Source organism: Salvia hispanica, unplaced genomic scaffold (assembly GCF_023119035.1).
Source record: "Salvia hispanica cultivar TCC Black 2014 unplaced genomic scaffold, UniMelb_Shisp_WGS_1.0 HiC_scaffold_16, whole genome shotgun sequence".
NCBI lineage: Eukaryota > Viridiplantae > Streptophyta > Magnoliopsida > Lamiales > Lamiaceae > Salvia > Salvia hispanica.
In genome coordinates, this window is record NW_025951871.1 from 40,196 (window position 1) to 55,524 (window position 15,329).

Consider the following 15,329-nt stretch of genomic DNA (forward strand, 5'->3'; position numbering starts at 1 on the left):
TAAATTTTTTTTTTTTTAAAAACTATAAATTTTTTTCTACTACTATATTTTAATTTTTTTTTCGAATGATGTATGTTTTTTTTAATGAAATATTCGTATTTCCCGTTTGTATTCGTGTCGAATTTTAATTCCGTAAATTTTAATTCTAATTGTGAATTAATTTAATTGTGGGAAGGGCTAGTGGGAAGTCCTAGTGCAAGTGGGAAGGGCTAGTGATGTGGCTGGAATGGGAAGGGCGAGTGTTGACGTGCAGGTAGTGATTGTGGGAAGGGCTAGTGGAGGTCCTAGTGGGAGGGCGCCACCGGAGACACCCTAAGATGCTTATTTCCAAATTGAGCACCAAAAGAAATGTTTTGTACTCCCTCCATCCACAAAATAGAGCATTTGTGTTTTAAATGGGGTTTTAATGTAGAATTGGTAAAGTAAGAAGAAGGGAAAAAGTAAGAGAAAGGAAAAAAAGTAAGGTAGTAGTGTTAGTGGAATGATGTGTAGTTATTATTTGTTAAAACTTTCATAAATGAATGCCTACTTTTTGACGGAAAAATGATAATTGTCTTATTTTTTGGGATGATGTGTATGGTTATTATTTGTTGAAAATGTAATTGTGCTCTATTTTTAACTTGAAAAAATAAAATTGGAATATTTGATGGTGATATTAGCATATTTGATTTTTTGTTCTACGATCTATATGATCTTTCTTCTATACATCAATCACCATACGTTTTTTTTTCTTTTCTAAAATGCAAGCTTTAAAGAATAAAAATGAAAACTTTGGAAAGGAAGAAAAAGGACTTTGGATTGAGTGATGAAAACTTTACCTATTGCCTCCTTTCTTTTGTGTTTGACACTTGGATAGATATACTTTGGAGGAAAGAAGAAAAGTGAATGAAGTGTTTTGGTGTATTGGAACTGCTTGAAAAAAGATTTGAGATTCGTAGTGTTATTATCTGTTGAGTTTGACCAAACCAAATTGTACGCGAACGTGCAGACATGGCATTCGACTACAAGTTACCTCACATCCCAGCTACTTGTCAAATTGGGTAACCGTTTATAAACTTCAAGTTTATGGTTTGGATAACCATAATGCAAATCAAGTGACAGGTTGTCATTTTAATTAGATTTATCATTTAGTATAACCATGGTAAAATAATGCTAACTAATCATAATATGGACAATCACATAGGGACAAATTAGTAAATTTCTATGTGATCAATTAATAGATAAAATATTAATTTCTTTTATTTTCAAGTTAAATTCCCTCCATCTGAATAATTTAAATTTTGAAATCAAATTATACAATTTTATGTATTAATAGCCAAATATTGGAAATTGAATCAAAATAGACAAGCACCTTATATTGACTCCCTCTATATTTTTTTTTCCATCTTTCTCACTAATTGATTTATTCCAAAGGAGCGTATGGTATTTTAAATTCTAATCTTTCAACTTAACTAATTTTAAAGCATAATGCAGTATATGTTTGTCGACTGATGTATAACCAAATGGGATAAAGGAAAAAGTAAGTTGAATTCTATATTCATTTAAACAATTAAGTTGAATTTTATATCTAACTAATTTAGTTACATTTATATTCATTTCGCATTCAGTTTATCATAGATCCAAATATCTAATTGAAGGATTTTGATATATAATTTTAATTGAACTATTTGTTGATTATTGGAATCAATTAAAGTTGACTTTAATTTTAAATTCAATACAACTTAAATTTTAGTGAACAAGTTGAATTTTAGATTCAAATAGTGTAACACCCAATGCTATGCACGAAAATGAATTCATATAAAAATTAAATAATTATAATCTGTATGCCATTAACATAATATAAATAGATACAACAATTTAGCTTTGTACGATTAATAAAACATTGAGTAAATTCACAAATAATTTTATAAACTAACGTGACATTGTTTGTGACAGTAAACTAAAATAAAATTGAAGAAAACGTTTAAAATGGTCAGAATTATCATGGAAATTAATTATTAATATAAAACAATGGGTTTATCGATATAATAATTCTCCATTAGAAAATATAAATTATAATTTAAATTAATTTTTATTAATTTAAATCTTTATAGTTAGATTATACCAGTATAGTATCCATCATACATATACAAATTAATCAATAATAAAATACAAAACCTAAACCCATACTATACCTATACCTAAACCCTTAACTTATGGAGTATCATAACTAGAAATATTTTTGACTTTCTTTAATCTTTTTTTCAAAACATTTCATTCCTCCATTTATTTATCATAAAAACCTATTTGATTTCCATTGACATGATTTTATAGGAATTATATGACCTTTTATGTTAATATTCCCCAAAATTCATCTTTTATCACAATCTATTTTTTTCTTTTCACACTTATTTTATATTGGTGACATGATTTTTTAAAATTAATAAAATATACTACCATCATACAACATCTAAAATCATAAATGTATAATATAAAAAAAAATTATAAACAAAATATAAAATCAAACAACTTTTAAATTAATAAAATGCACACCAAAATATTTAGTGAATTCAGAACTAAATCAAATCCTAACAACTAAATCAAATATAATCCTAACCATTTATGAGAATAAATAATAAAATTAATACAAACCATATTCTAGATTCATGGAGAAAATTGGATGATATGGAAAAGATATCCGTATCATGTTTTACATGGATACTGTTGAAAACACAATGACTTCGACGTTGAAATTAATATATACCATGAAGAAAATAATTGTTATTGTGTGGACTTTTCAGCATAAAATGACAATTTGATAGGGCTTAATCGTTATTTTGTGTTTCCTACTCTTCCATCTCTTCAACCTTCATAGCTACACATCCAACAACATAAAGTAACATCTCCCAAAATATAAAATGAGAGCAACATATCTCTTCATCTTTTTCATCTTGTTCATGCGAGAAGCCATTTTCCCCACACCGTTGCTTCTCTCAAGGGCTTCCGCATTCACATTTTTTTTATCTGAAACGAGAAGTCCTGAGGCCGCCGCCCGGCCATACTGCATCCAGGTCCTCGCGAGATTCCGCCTCCGCCGCCTCCGCCACCACATGTCCCCAAGGTACTCACAGGCCCAGGCTGAGACTGGGACTCTATCAATGTAAGAAATTACGCTACGTTTTCGAGATTAATTGTCCTACTTTTGGGGCCGACTCAGATTTTTGAGAGATATAATCATATAAAGGAGAGTTTGGAAAAAGATGGTGTGTGTCTTATTACTTTTATACTCCTATATCTTAAATAAAATACATGAGCGAAGAAGTTAGACATGTGAGGTTTAGGGTGGGGTTTACAACGACCCAATTTCCGTTGTTGGGTTTTTGACATGGGTGGAGCATAGTTGCAAGTGTTTCTATTCTAGTTTTGCCATGGAAAGAGTCAGCGGATTTCTAATACAATTTTGTCATTCAGTTGCCACGGTTTTAGGGGCGATTTCGCCGTCACTGGGGCCTGCTTGTGCATCTCCATTCTAATTTTGGTGTTTTCATCCTTATGTTTTTTGTTGTGGCTTTTTTAGTGTATTTTATAAAATGTTATAATTGCTTATTTTTTCCTTGGTAATTGCTTGATAATATTAGAAGTGTTGCTTCTCTATTTTAGTTGTCGAAAGATTGGGTGGCCATCGATTTTAACTATGTCGTTTACTTGGTGCTTTTTTTAGGTCGATTTTTGCCTTTGGGCGGGACTTGGTTCTGCATCCCCATCCGATTTTGATATTTTGGTCCCAATGTTTTGGGTTGTGGAATTTTGCAAATCTGAAAAATTGTTCAAAAAAAGGGAGTTGCTTGTATTTTGTTTGACAGTTGTTGCAAATTTCCCTTCATAATTTGCTTGATAATCATGTAAGCGTTGCTGCTTTGATTTTTGGGTCGATTTTGTTAGGTAGCTTGTTTTATGGTTGAAATCGCTTGCTTTGTGAAAAACATTGCTTGCTTTTTCTTTCGAATTGCTTGATAATTATGGAAGTGTTGTTGCTCGATTTTTGGGTCGATTTAGTTAGGTAGCTTATTTTATGCTTGAAATTACTTGCTATATGATAAAAATTTGTTTTTTTTTTCTTTCATTATTGCTTGATAATCATGGAAGTGTTGTGCTCTTTTTTTTGGGTCGATTTTGTTAGGTAGCTTATTTTATGCTTGAAATTGCTTGATGTATGATAAAAAAATTGCTTATTTTATTTTTAAATTGCTTGATAATCATGAAAGTGTTGTTGCTCTGATTTTTGGTAGATTTTGTTAGGTAGCTTGTTTTATGTTGAGCATTACTGATTTGCATATTACAATTAAAAAAATTGCTTGTTTCTTGATCGAATTTGCATTCTCTTCAATGTGATTTGCTTGCTTTTCAAAACCTCACATTAAAATTAGTTAGTATCTTCTAGAATTTGCATCATTTTTGGTATAGTGATCTTGCTTTCCAAAGTATATGTAATTGCATATTACTGGACATTATGTTGGGTTATATACTATGTAATATAATGTACTAATATTTATTCTATGCAATGTAATATTTGAAAATTAAAACTATACACTGCACATGTTTATAATAAATTTCAATTGATTTTTGTTTTTTTGCAGGTTTATGGAAATCGAAGAATATGATGACTTGTTGTGGATCAAATTTGTTATATTTATATGTGATGGATGGAAGTCAATGTATTTTCCTATTTCAATAATATTTCTATGTAATGTAAACTCTACAACAATTATTTCATGATTAATACAATAACAAGTTGTATATAATTGCAGACTCTTTTATATTGTAATGCGTTGCACTGCACGTATTAAAAATGTAAACTTCAAATATGAAGTACTTCATAAATCACATGTAAATATTATTTCATTATAAAGCAACACTCAACACAATACTATGCAATCTAGTAGTCATATTCTGTTCTACCATGACATTGAGTGAAATGTGGAATGAACAGAATAATATTATTATATAGTATGCAAATTAATTTAGTAACAAGCAAATTCTAAGACATTACACTGCAATATGGTAGGCATACTGTATGCGCTAACAAAAAAGTATGGAACAAAAAACAATAATGTGTATGTAATATGCAAACCATTTAGAAGTAAAATGCAATATTCAATCAATAACGTTGCAATATTATTATGAACAGAAAGGTAACACTACAATAATGTTTAAAATAATATCATGCATATTAAAAAAATATGGGTAAAGAAATAAAATAATATCATGCGTATGAAAAAATTATGGGTAAAGAAAAAAGGAAATCAAATAATCGACATTATAAGAGAAATAAATCTATAATTTTTACAAATATAATGTACATGCAATAATATTGGAAAGAATAATAACTTACCTTATCTAGCATACTCATAATTGGTTGAATTTATGGAAGAATAAAACCGTCCAAATCAGATTTTGGTGGCATACCTTTAATACCCTCCACGCCTAATCCCATATTTTTTTTACATAATTATTATGCCATGTGGCAGTTTATATATCATAGGATCCACATCTCACCTAAAATCTAACGCTCAGATTGGTGGCAGTGTCATTTAAAATAGCGTTGTCATTTTAACATCTCCCTATATTTATATATTAATTACTCCTCATTCGGTAGTTGAGTATTTATTTTCGCATTCGTTTTGAAAAATGGTAGTAATAAATAGTTAAAGTAGAGAAAGAGTTATTCTCTCTCTTACTCTCTTCATTCTCTATTTTAACTATTTATTATCATTTTTCCAAACGATGCGAAAATAAAACACTCAACTACCACGTAACTGAGGGAGCAATATTTGATTAGTTTTTGGAATAGTCGAAATCCGTGCTTAGGATTGTAAATTTTATTCCAAAAATATTATACTCCTAGCTAGGGGTGTCAAAATGGATATCGGGTATTGGATACCCGATATCCGAACCCAAAATGTCGGATAATTGGATACCCAAAACTGATTTTTGGGTATCGGATCGATCGGGTAGTAAGAATTTTGGATGGTCGGGTATATCCGAAATACCCGATTTATTTTTAAAATTAATAAATTATATTTTTATTATAATTAAATGTAATTTAATTTCTTAATTATCTTTTAGTTAATATACTTATTAGCATATAAGTAAGATATTAGTGATTTAGATTTTAGGGTATACTCTAAAATTCACAGCGCCTCTCCTGCTCCCTTGCTGCAATTCCCTCTACCGCCGCTGTCCACTTCTCCCTCTCCTCTTCTTCACATCGCCTTCTTCTCCTTGCTGCAATTCCCTCTACTGCCCTGCCACTCTCCATCTTAAAATATTACTTTATTGTTTAGTGAATTGAAATATTATAAAATATGTGTACGTTTTGTTTACTGAATTGAAATATTAAAAAATGTTTGTTAACTTCTGCAGCATATAGAATTGGTTGCATGGTTCATTGAAATATATTTGTTTTATTTTAAAGCAGCCGAGCATATATTAAAATAAAGTAGTAACACAACTTTTCATATATGGCAGTATACTTGTATGGAGAGTTGGCAGCATATAATAGTATGAAATAAATTTTAAAAGTTTGTAGTTAATTTAAAAAATAAAAAAATCAAAATCAAAATTACAATTGGGATTGGATACCCGATTTTTAGACTGGATACCGAGTTGGGTATCCGAGATCCTGAAATAAAATTGGATCGGATATCGGGTATTGGATTTTTGGAATTTCGGGATCGGTGACGAAAATTTCGGATCGGGTATCGCGGTACCCGATTTGAAGCCTACTCCTAGCATTAAAAGGACAGAGTTCTGCACGTGTCCCTTCCTATTCAACAATATTTATACTTTTCCACTTTCCAAAATATTATTCTCCCGTCCCTGGAAAGTATGAACAATTGGTTGGGCATGAATTGTAATATAAAATTGGTAAAGTAAGAGAGATATAGAAAGAAAAAGGTTTTAAAGTATTATCATTGGAAAATGAGTCTCACTTCATTAGAGAGAAAGTCATTTTCAAAATTAGAAAGTTCATATTTTTCATTGATGGATAAAAGGAAATAGTTAAATACTTTTAGGACGTAGGGAGTATTAACTAGATGTGGTAAGTCAGATGTCTATCCTACGAGGAACCGTAGTATCTGTTATGTAGTATTTCAACACTTAAAGTTTCATTGATGCCGCCAAGCTCTAATTTAGGGGTAAGGAACTGGAATACAAAATATAAATAAGATGTAAAGCAGTGTAGGAAATAGAGTGCAAATAAAATACAATTAAAAGAAGAAAATTAAAGTGGAACACATAATGGACAAGTTGACAAACTGGGCAATTTAAACGATGGCGAGGAAAATTGACATTTAGTGAAAATTAAAACCTTTCGAAAATTAAAAAACACAGCAACTTGCACGAATATTCTCACCAGAATAATGCAAAAGTAACTAAGGTAAAAGGCTACTAAAAATAAACTATGTATTAAGTCCTAAAAATGAAGCTTGAAAGAATTAATAAAACTAGGAAACTGACATGTTCAAAAAGTGAATATTAAGGCCCCAACTAATGTGACCAAAAGCTGAAAACATTAGGTTCGTCATATATCTAAATATTCAATTGAAAGATTTTGATATTTAATTTTAGTTGAACTATTTATTTATTACTGGACACAATTAAACATTGACTTCAATTTTAAATCCAATACAACTTAAATTTAATTGAACAATTAAGTTGAATTTTAGATTCAATTTAGTTTAGATTAATCTTAGTTCAATTAATCTGAAATCAACTCAAAACATTGAGATGATTTGATTATAATTTGATAGATATGTTCAAATGAATATAATATTCATTTGGACCATTAAATTTACTTTACAATTTAGTAGTATATTAATGTTCAAAACTGAGTTGAAAATAAGATTCAATTAAACATTTTAACTTAACACATTTAAATTGTTATCTAATAAAAACAATTACATGTAAATTAAATATTTCAACTTAACAACGTCCACACGGTTACTTTACTTCATTAGTCTCATAGTAAGAGTCACATTTAGTGTGGCATGGGTTTTAAGAAATGTAAAAAATAGTGAATGGAAAAGTCGATGGAATATAGAGTCCACTTTTTATATTGGTTTTATAATCAAATTTGAGTGAAATGAGTTAGTGGATTGTAAAATTTGAGTGAAATGAGTTGGTGAAATGTGAGATCTACTTAACATTTATGATAAAAATGAAATATAACTCTTATTATGAGACATATTGAAATGGTAAAATGTGACTCTTATTATGAAACGGGGAGTACATCTTAATCACATTAAAAGATAATTAGTCAAACACTTACTATCATTAAGATTTTTTAATAATAAATAATTGAATTAAAATAATTTACTAATTGATCTATATATTTTGCAAAGTAAAATAATAACATTCCAGTTTCTAATATTACGCCTTCGTTCCACTATAAGTGAAACATTCTCCTTTTCGAGATATCCAACTCTAAATGACACATTTCTAAATTTAGAAACATCATTCTCCCTACGTTTTCATTCACTTTTACTTTATTCTCTATTTTATTCACAAAACAACACTACATAAAATCTCATGCCGAATTATAATTATTTCATTTAGAGTGGAACGAAAGGAATAATTTGGGAGCTCTAACTACTCTAACAATTAAATTAATTTTAAGTTAATATTATACAAATTTAAAATTTAGATTCAGTTACTCCCTCCGTCCATAATTAAATGTCACATATCTGACCGGCATGGATTTTAAGAAATTGTTTGACATTATAAAGTAAGGTCGAGAAAAAGTTAAGTGAAATGTGAAGTCTACTTTTATATATTGGTTTTATAATAAAATGTGAGTAAAATGAGTTAGTGGAATGAGGAGTCCACCTATCAAATATAATAAAAGTGAAATGAGACATTTATTTGCGACGAATGAAAAGAAAAAATGAGGCATTTAATAGCACACGAGATGGAGTATATTTTATCATAATATAGTCCAGAATATACATTAATCACATTTGATAACTTAGAATTAAAAATTATACTCCCTCCGTCCCAAGGTAATTGAGTCGTATTCCTTTTTGTATTGTTCCAAGATAGTTGAGTCATTTTCTTTTTAGAAAAAATTTTATATCCCTCATACTTTACTCTCTCTTACTCTATTTTCTCTCTTACTTTACTATCTCCACTTTAACCTTTAGCACATCAATTTCTTAAATCACGTGCCCGAATAAAATACCCCAACTACCTTGGAACAGAAGAAGTACTAAGTATTATGTCATACTAAGTATTTTTAAATAAATTTGAAATCATTATACTCCCCGTCTCATTGAAATATGTGCACTTTCCATTTTCGTATGTCCCATAAAAATATGGGCATTTCCATTTATGAAAAGTTATTCTAATTTATTACCCATATACATTGATAAGGCTAATTTCATGCATTGGTTATAGGGTTAAATTCTGTAATTTCCGGGTCTAACAAGGTTTTGTAAGCCAAGTGTATAGAGAAACGCCGGATCCGGGAAGAAAGGAGGCTGCGAGAGAAGGAGCCGAAAGTAGGAAATTCACTAGACGGAGGAGCATCTTGGAAAAATGGCAGAATGGGGATTACAAGGAAGAATCTAGAAGCTCCACTCCTTATAAATAAGAGCACGCGGCTTGCATGAAAATCATCATCCATCATCTTTTAGCTCTTAGCTTATCTTTCTCACACTCTACACACACTAGGGGTAGAATTTGGGGTTCGGTTTGAAATTTGGAAATCGGTTTGTGCCATACGTCTCTACGCGAGGCGAAGATACAATTTACATTTTGTTTTAAGTTTACGTTTCGAATTTCCGAGTCTTCATTGTTCGAAGCTCGGCGTATTTTGTTAAGTATCTATTGAATTTGCACTCGTTTAGCTATGGAAGTTGTTGCTATGGTTCCATTTCATATTATAACTGTTTTTTCGTTTACTTTGGATGCTTTTAGCGATTGATCGAGTTTTATAGTTGAATCGTGTGGAGATCGTAGTTGATCGTTTGAATCTGGTTGAATCTGTGTGATCGGAAATGGAAATTGTTGTGGTATGTTGTGGATGGCTTAGATCCGGAGCGGATGAAGCGTCCAGGTGTTTGGATCTGTTCATTTGCATGGTTTTGATGTTTAGTTTCGTTTTCTCTATTTTGATCACAAGGCACCAAAACCAAAACCGATATAAAACAAAGATCAGATACCACTTTTGTGTAAAAGTGAAAGATCATGTACTATGTGCTCCACTCTTTTAAATATCAATTTCTTAAATCTTGTGCTAAAAGAAGTGGCTCGCTTATGGCGGAGACGGAGGAGTGCCAAGATATAATCAAAAATTAAGTTGTGAGATTATTTTAGCCGGATGAGGTTGGATATGACTAACTATCATATGATTGTCATCTAGGATTGAATTGTGAGATTGATCTGTGAACCAAACACAATATACATTAAATCACGAGATATAATCTAGCAAACCGAATAGCCTCGTATAGTATAAATCCAAACATGCTATTGTGTTTTGTAAAAAAATGAACTCATTTGGGCATTTCTTCGAATAAGTATTGTGAATACATCAAAATATATCTCTTCTTTCTATCTTACAATAAATTTATCCGAAAATTTTACGGAAAACCAAAAATATCTATGTAGTGAAATGGTACTAGATTTACATGAACCAATGGATAGGCTTAGCATATGCACAAAAGCTTGGTTACTCAACGATGACCAACATCTCCGGCTCCGGCCTAGTTCAAAAATCAACATTAATTGCTACCCTTGCCCCTTGGTCCCATTCTAAGGGAACCATTTGCCTCTTTGGATGTTTCATTGTAAATAACATATTTCTAAAATTAAAAACATCAATCTCTCTATTTTTTTTCCAGTGCTTTTACTTAATTCATTTTACTTAACTCAAAAAAACACTACATAAATCTCATGGCAGAATAGAAATGCTCCACTAAACGGAAGGAATATATTCAACGTGCCGCTCAATTCAACAAGAGCGAACTCTATGAAGAAATAGAAGACAGAGGAAAAGATGAAAGTAAAATAAAATTAAAGGGAAGAAAGATGAGGCGGCAATTTCCTCAAAATTATAGCCAAGATTATAAAGAAAACATATACTTCAAATGAGAAATTATAGCAAAAGTTGACGCATCATTTTGAACATTATCAACAGATATATTTTATACATCGATCAATTAAGAAAATTTAAAACTTTAAAATTTAATATTCTGATTTCAATATTATAGGATCGGCAAGAATTTGATAAATATCCCACCTTGAACAATTTGATAGGGTAGATAACTCATCTCTCTTAAAATAATATGCCTTGAACAATTTGATGGGATAGATAACTCATCTCTTAAAATAATATGATCAGAAATTTTTTAAAATGAATATTTATATCTTATTTTATTTATTTATTTTCCTACCAAATTGCCTCTAAAGTACTCCCTCGTCCACAAAAATTGTCGGTTTGTAGGCGGGTTTTAAGAAATGTAATGGAAAGTGAGTTGAAAAAGTTAGTGGATTGTGGTCTACTTTTAAAGTATTAGTTTTATAATAAAATGTAGTAGGAATGAATTAGTGAATATGGGAGTCATCTAAAATGGTAAAAGTGAAATGGGACAAATTTTGGAAGATGGACGGAAATGGAAAACTGGGACAAATTTTTGTGGACGGGGGAGTATAACGTAACACTTAGAACAACATTCATGTTCGAAGTTGGTGGATTAGTACATGCTCTGTTAGTTGCAAAGAAAATTCAAAGCTATTCAAATTTCAATGAATAGCTTAGACAGTCTTTATTTATTTTTAAAATCCAGTATCAAATTACATTCACTAATCTAATCCACGTACAAAGTAAGTTCTTGAAATAGAAAATTCAAAAGCTAAAATTACAACACACGAAGTTAAAAACCTCATCTCCTTCAACAAATCCTGCATCCACACTAGACGGTGACGGACCGGCTTGAGAGCGACTGAGCACCCTTGATCCTCTCCACGGCCGCCTGCAGAGTTGTCAGAGACTCGGCATAGGAGATGCGGATGCATGTCGTCTCCAAAAGCATCCCCCGGAACAAGGGCAACCTACGAGCACCACCAACCAAGTTTCCTCATCAGATTACAAATTCACCTAATTTAATCACTATAATTGTGGGTAAATAAACCCTAATTAGCTAATGACAAATCCTAATTTATGATTTATAAATCCTTAACCCTACTTGGAGTGGGATGCATCATACATCTGGATATAAAGTGTGAACTAATTTTGCCTTTCAACATTAAGAAAAGCATGTCGATTTCAAGAAATGGATGGGAGTCTTACTTGAGCCTTGTCGAGCAAATACCGGCAGAGGGCCTCCGAGCCGTTGATGACACCGAAGCCATCGACCTCTAGGCCATAGTACGAGCTGAAATCGAGGAAAAGATAGAAAGCCCCTGCAAAAAGATCAAACATAGGCATTTCATGAAAAGGGCACGAATAAAAAAAAGCTAGCTGTCCGTCTCTTCTCCACGCCACACGTCTAGCAAGAGCTGCCACGACCACAACGAAAAATAAGTTAGGCTGTCATTACCTGAGGCTCTGAAATCTTGACTCCACCTAATTCTCCGAAGCTCTTGACCAGAACATCTCTCCTCTCGCGGAATGCTTTAACCATATCTGCGACTGCTTCCCCCTGCATAACCCAACCCCAGAGCAGCAACGGCGGCCTTTTGAGATATGCTGCTGGCACCTGAAGTAGACTGTGATACAGAAATTTCACATTTTTACGAAATTTCATCAAATATGGTAGATCGAACTAACTAAGTGAAGATGGATCGATGGTGTCAAACCTGACTTTGGATCTTCCCGCAAGCAGAAACAAAGTGCTTTGGACCAGCAAGATACCGAGTCTCCAACCAGTCATGGCGAAGGCCTGAGAAGACAACATTATAGCTAACGTTAGATCTTTGAGATGGAAAAAAAATCTATTCTTTAAGGTATTTGAGGGATTTACCTTTGAGAAACCGTTGACAGTCAAAGGGTTTGATCCCACATGCCCGGCAAAGATGCAAAGCTCGTATGAGTAGCCGGGGCATAAATGATATGTTCGTAGATTTCATCGGACATAACCTGCAGTGTAAAGCTCAAGAAAGTGAGAGTGTGACGACAATACGATCCCAAATTTCAGTTGTCTTGGCTGAAGCCCAACTAGATGTTGAGAGGGATAGAAAGCTTACAAAAGCCTGGGATGCTTTGCTACAATCTCAGCAATCTGTTCGAGCAATTTGCGAGGGTAAACAGACCCGGTCGGGTTGGAGGGTGAGCAAAGAATCAACAGCCTTGACTTCTCCGTCAGTGAAACTCGAGAACCTTTGGATCTAAGAGAAAGTTTTCTGATATGGTCAGGAAGAATTACGGGATTGGCGTCAGCCAACCTTGCCATCTCCGGGTAGCTCACCCAGAACGGAGCTGGAATAATCACCTGCAGCCGGTTATGAAATCTTAGAATTGATTTAGGTTTTATTCTTGGATAAGCCCTAACCCGGGTAAGCGATTCATCACTAATGCAAGTTTTAGAGTTAAAATACGAAAACTTTTATCTCGTGTTTTAAGGTATTACCTCGTCTCAGGGAACACACTGCAAGAACTGCTTGAAGAATACTCTGTTTTGCACCATTGCTCACCAAAATCTGGTCGGGCGTGTAGGATATTCCATTTTCCTCTGTTATCAAAAGTCAAATAAATCACGATCTTATGCAACAGAAACAAGAATGCTACAGAGAAGAGTTCCGTGGATATGAATACCTTTGAGCTTGTGACAAATAGCTGTCCTGAGGCTCCAATGTGCCCGCATTGGGAGTATACCTAGTGAACCCTTCACGAATTGCCTTAATCCCAGCCTAAATTCGTCAAAATAGACGACAACACAATCAAGATTATTTCATTTCCCAATTGACATGAATTGGATTATTGAGCAGCTTGGATGATGCTACCTCAGCAATTGGTGTTGGAGTGTCGAAATCCGGCTCCCCTGCTGCTAGTCGGATAACAGGCACACCGGCTTGTACAAGGGCAGTTGCCTGGTCAGTGATACCACCGTCTTCGAAGGCTTCACCGAGTTAACCTAGGAGCTCAACGATACATCAACCTGCACCGTGTCCGAGCTCATCTCTGCCCTCACCAATGCACTAGCCCCTTGAAGATGCAGTTGCCTCGTTGCACACAACGATCTACACAAAAGATACTGGATGAAATCGGAAACAGAGCTACACGGATCCATAATAACTAGACTGGAAAAGTATGAAGAGTTCAGCAAAACAACAGATTATATGTCAATATGTCACAACAAAGCTCATAACTTGAATAGATTTCAGATGAAAACTTCTTCCACAATCCACTGAATGAAATTATTGAACTCCCAATTAGCTTAGACATCAATATAGAATTAATTTTGTATATTGCAGCATTCAAACATGAAATTAAAGACAATCTTAAGCATTATCACTATGAAAATATAGTTCCAAACAACACGATAAATAAATAACCCAGAACAAAATCTGATTCCATCAAGACTCAATTTTTAATTGACGAAACTGAGAGCAATCAAATTCGACCGGGTAAACACAGGAGCTCATGAGCGAAAACAAAGAAAAGTTGCGTACTTGAGGGAGAATTTCTGGAATTGGGATGCGAAAGAAAGTGATCTGGAATTCAAAGCTGCATCTGCAAGAGATTTAGGGGGAGGCTGGTTACCAATTCTTGATGTGGGCTGAATAGAATAAGGGCAGCTGCCGCCATAGCCTGGATATGTTTGGTGGGCTTGAGCTAAAGAATGATTCGGACAAACAGAATCACGAATCTTGATAATGGAGATTAGTCAGGTAAAATACAAACACTATTACCTGGGTTGGTGAGAGCAAAGAGTTGTGTGTGTGAATGTCTACCTTTGTAGGCCGGGATTTGGTGGGAAGGTTTGAGACTAAAATATAAATAAAAGAGGGGTTGGTGGATCTCTACTTGTATAACAATATTCATTTCAAACTAGAGATAGGTATCACTTGTTTTTTGTTCAAACTTAGAACAAGTGAGGAATGGTTGTTCGGAGTTCAAATTATGTGTCGGATAAGATGCATCATCACATAGGGAAGTTTCTTAGTGGGTATGTGTACGTAGATGAGTGTAGCTTCTCTGGGAAAATTATCTCTTTGGATGTGTGTACGGACATCAAAAGTCTCATTTAACTAAAAAGAAATAAATTTTCTAAAATAGAAAGTATAGAAAATTTTAATGAGAATGAAAATAATTTCTATTTTTTGAAAGATATCGATATGAATTGAATGAT

General features: G+C 32.9%; 1 pseudogene; it reads right to left on the reverse strand.

The window, feature by feature from the left end:
• Positions 1–12,459: 12,459 nt before the first annotated feature.
• LOC125198517 lies at positions 12,460–14,861 on the reverse strand (annotated as a pseudogene).
• Between the last annotated feature and the right edge of the window lie 468 nt (positions 14,862–15,329).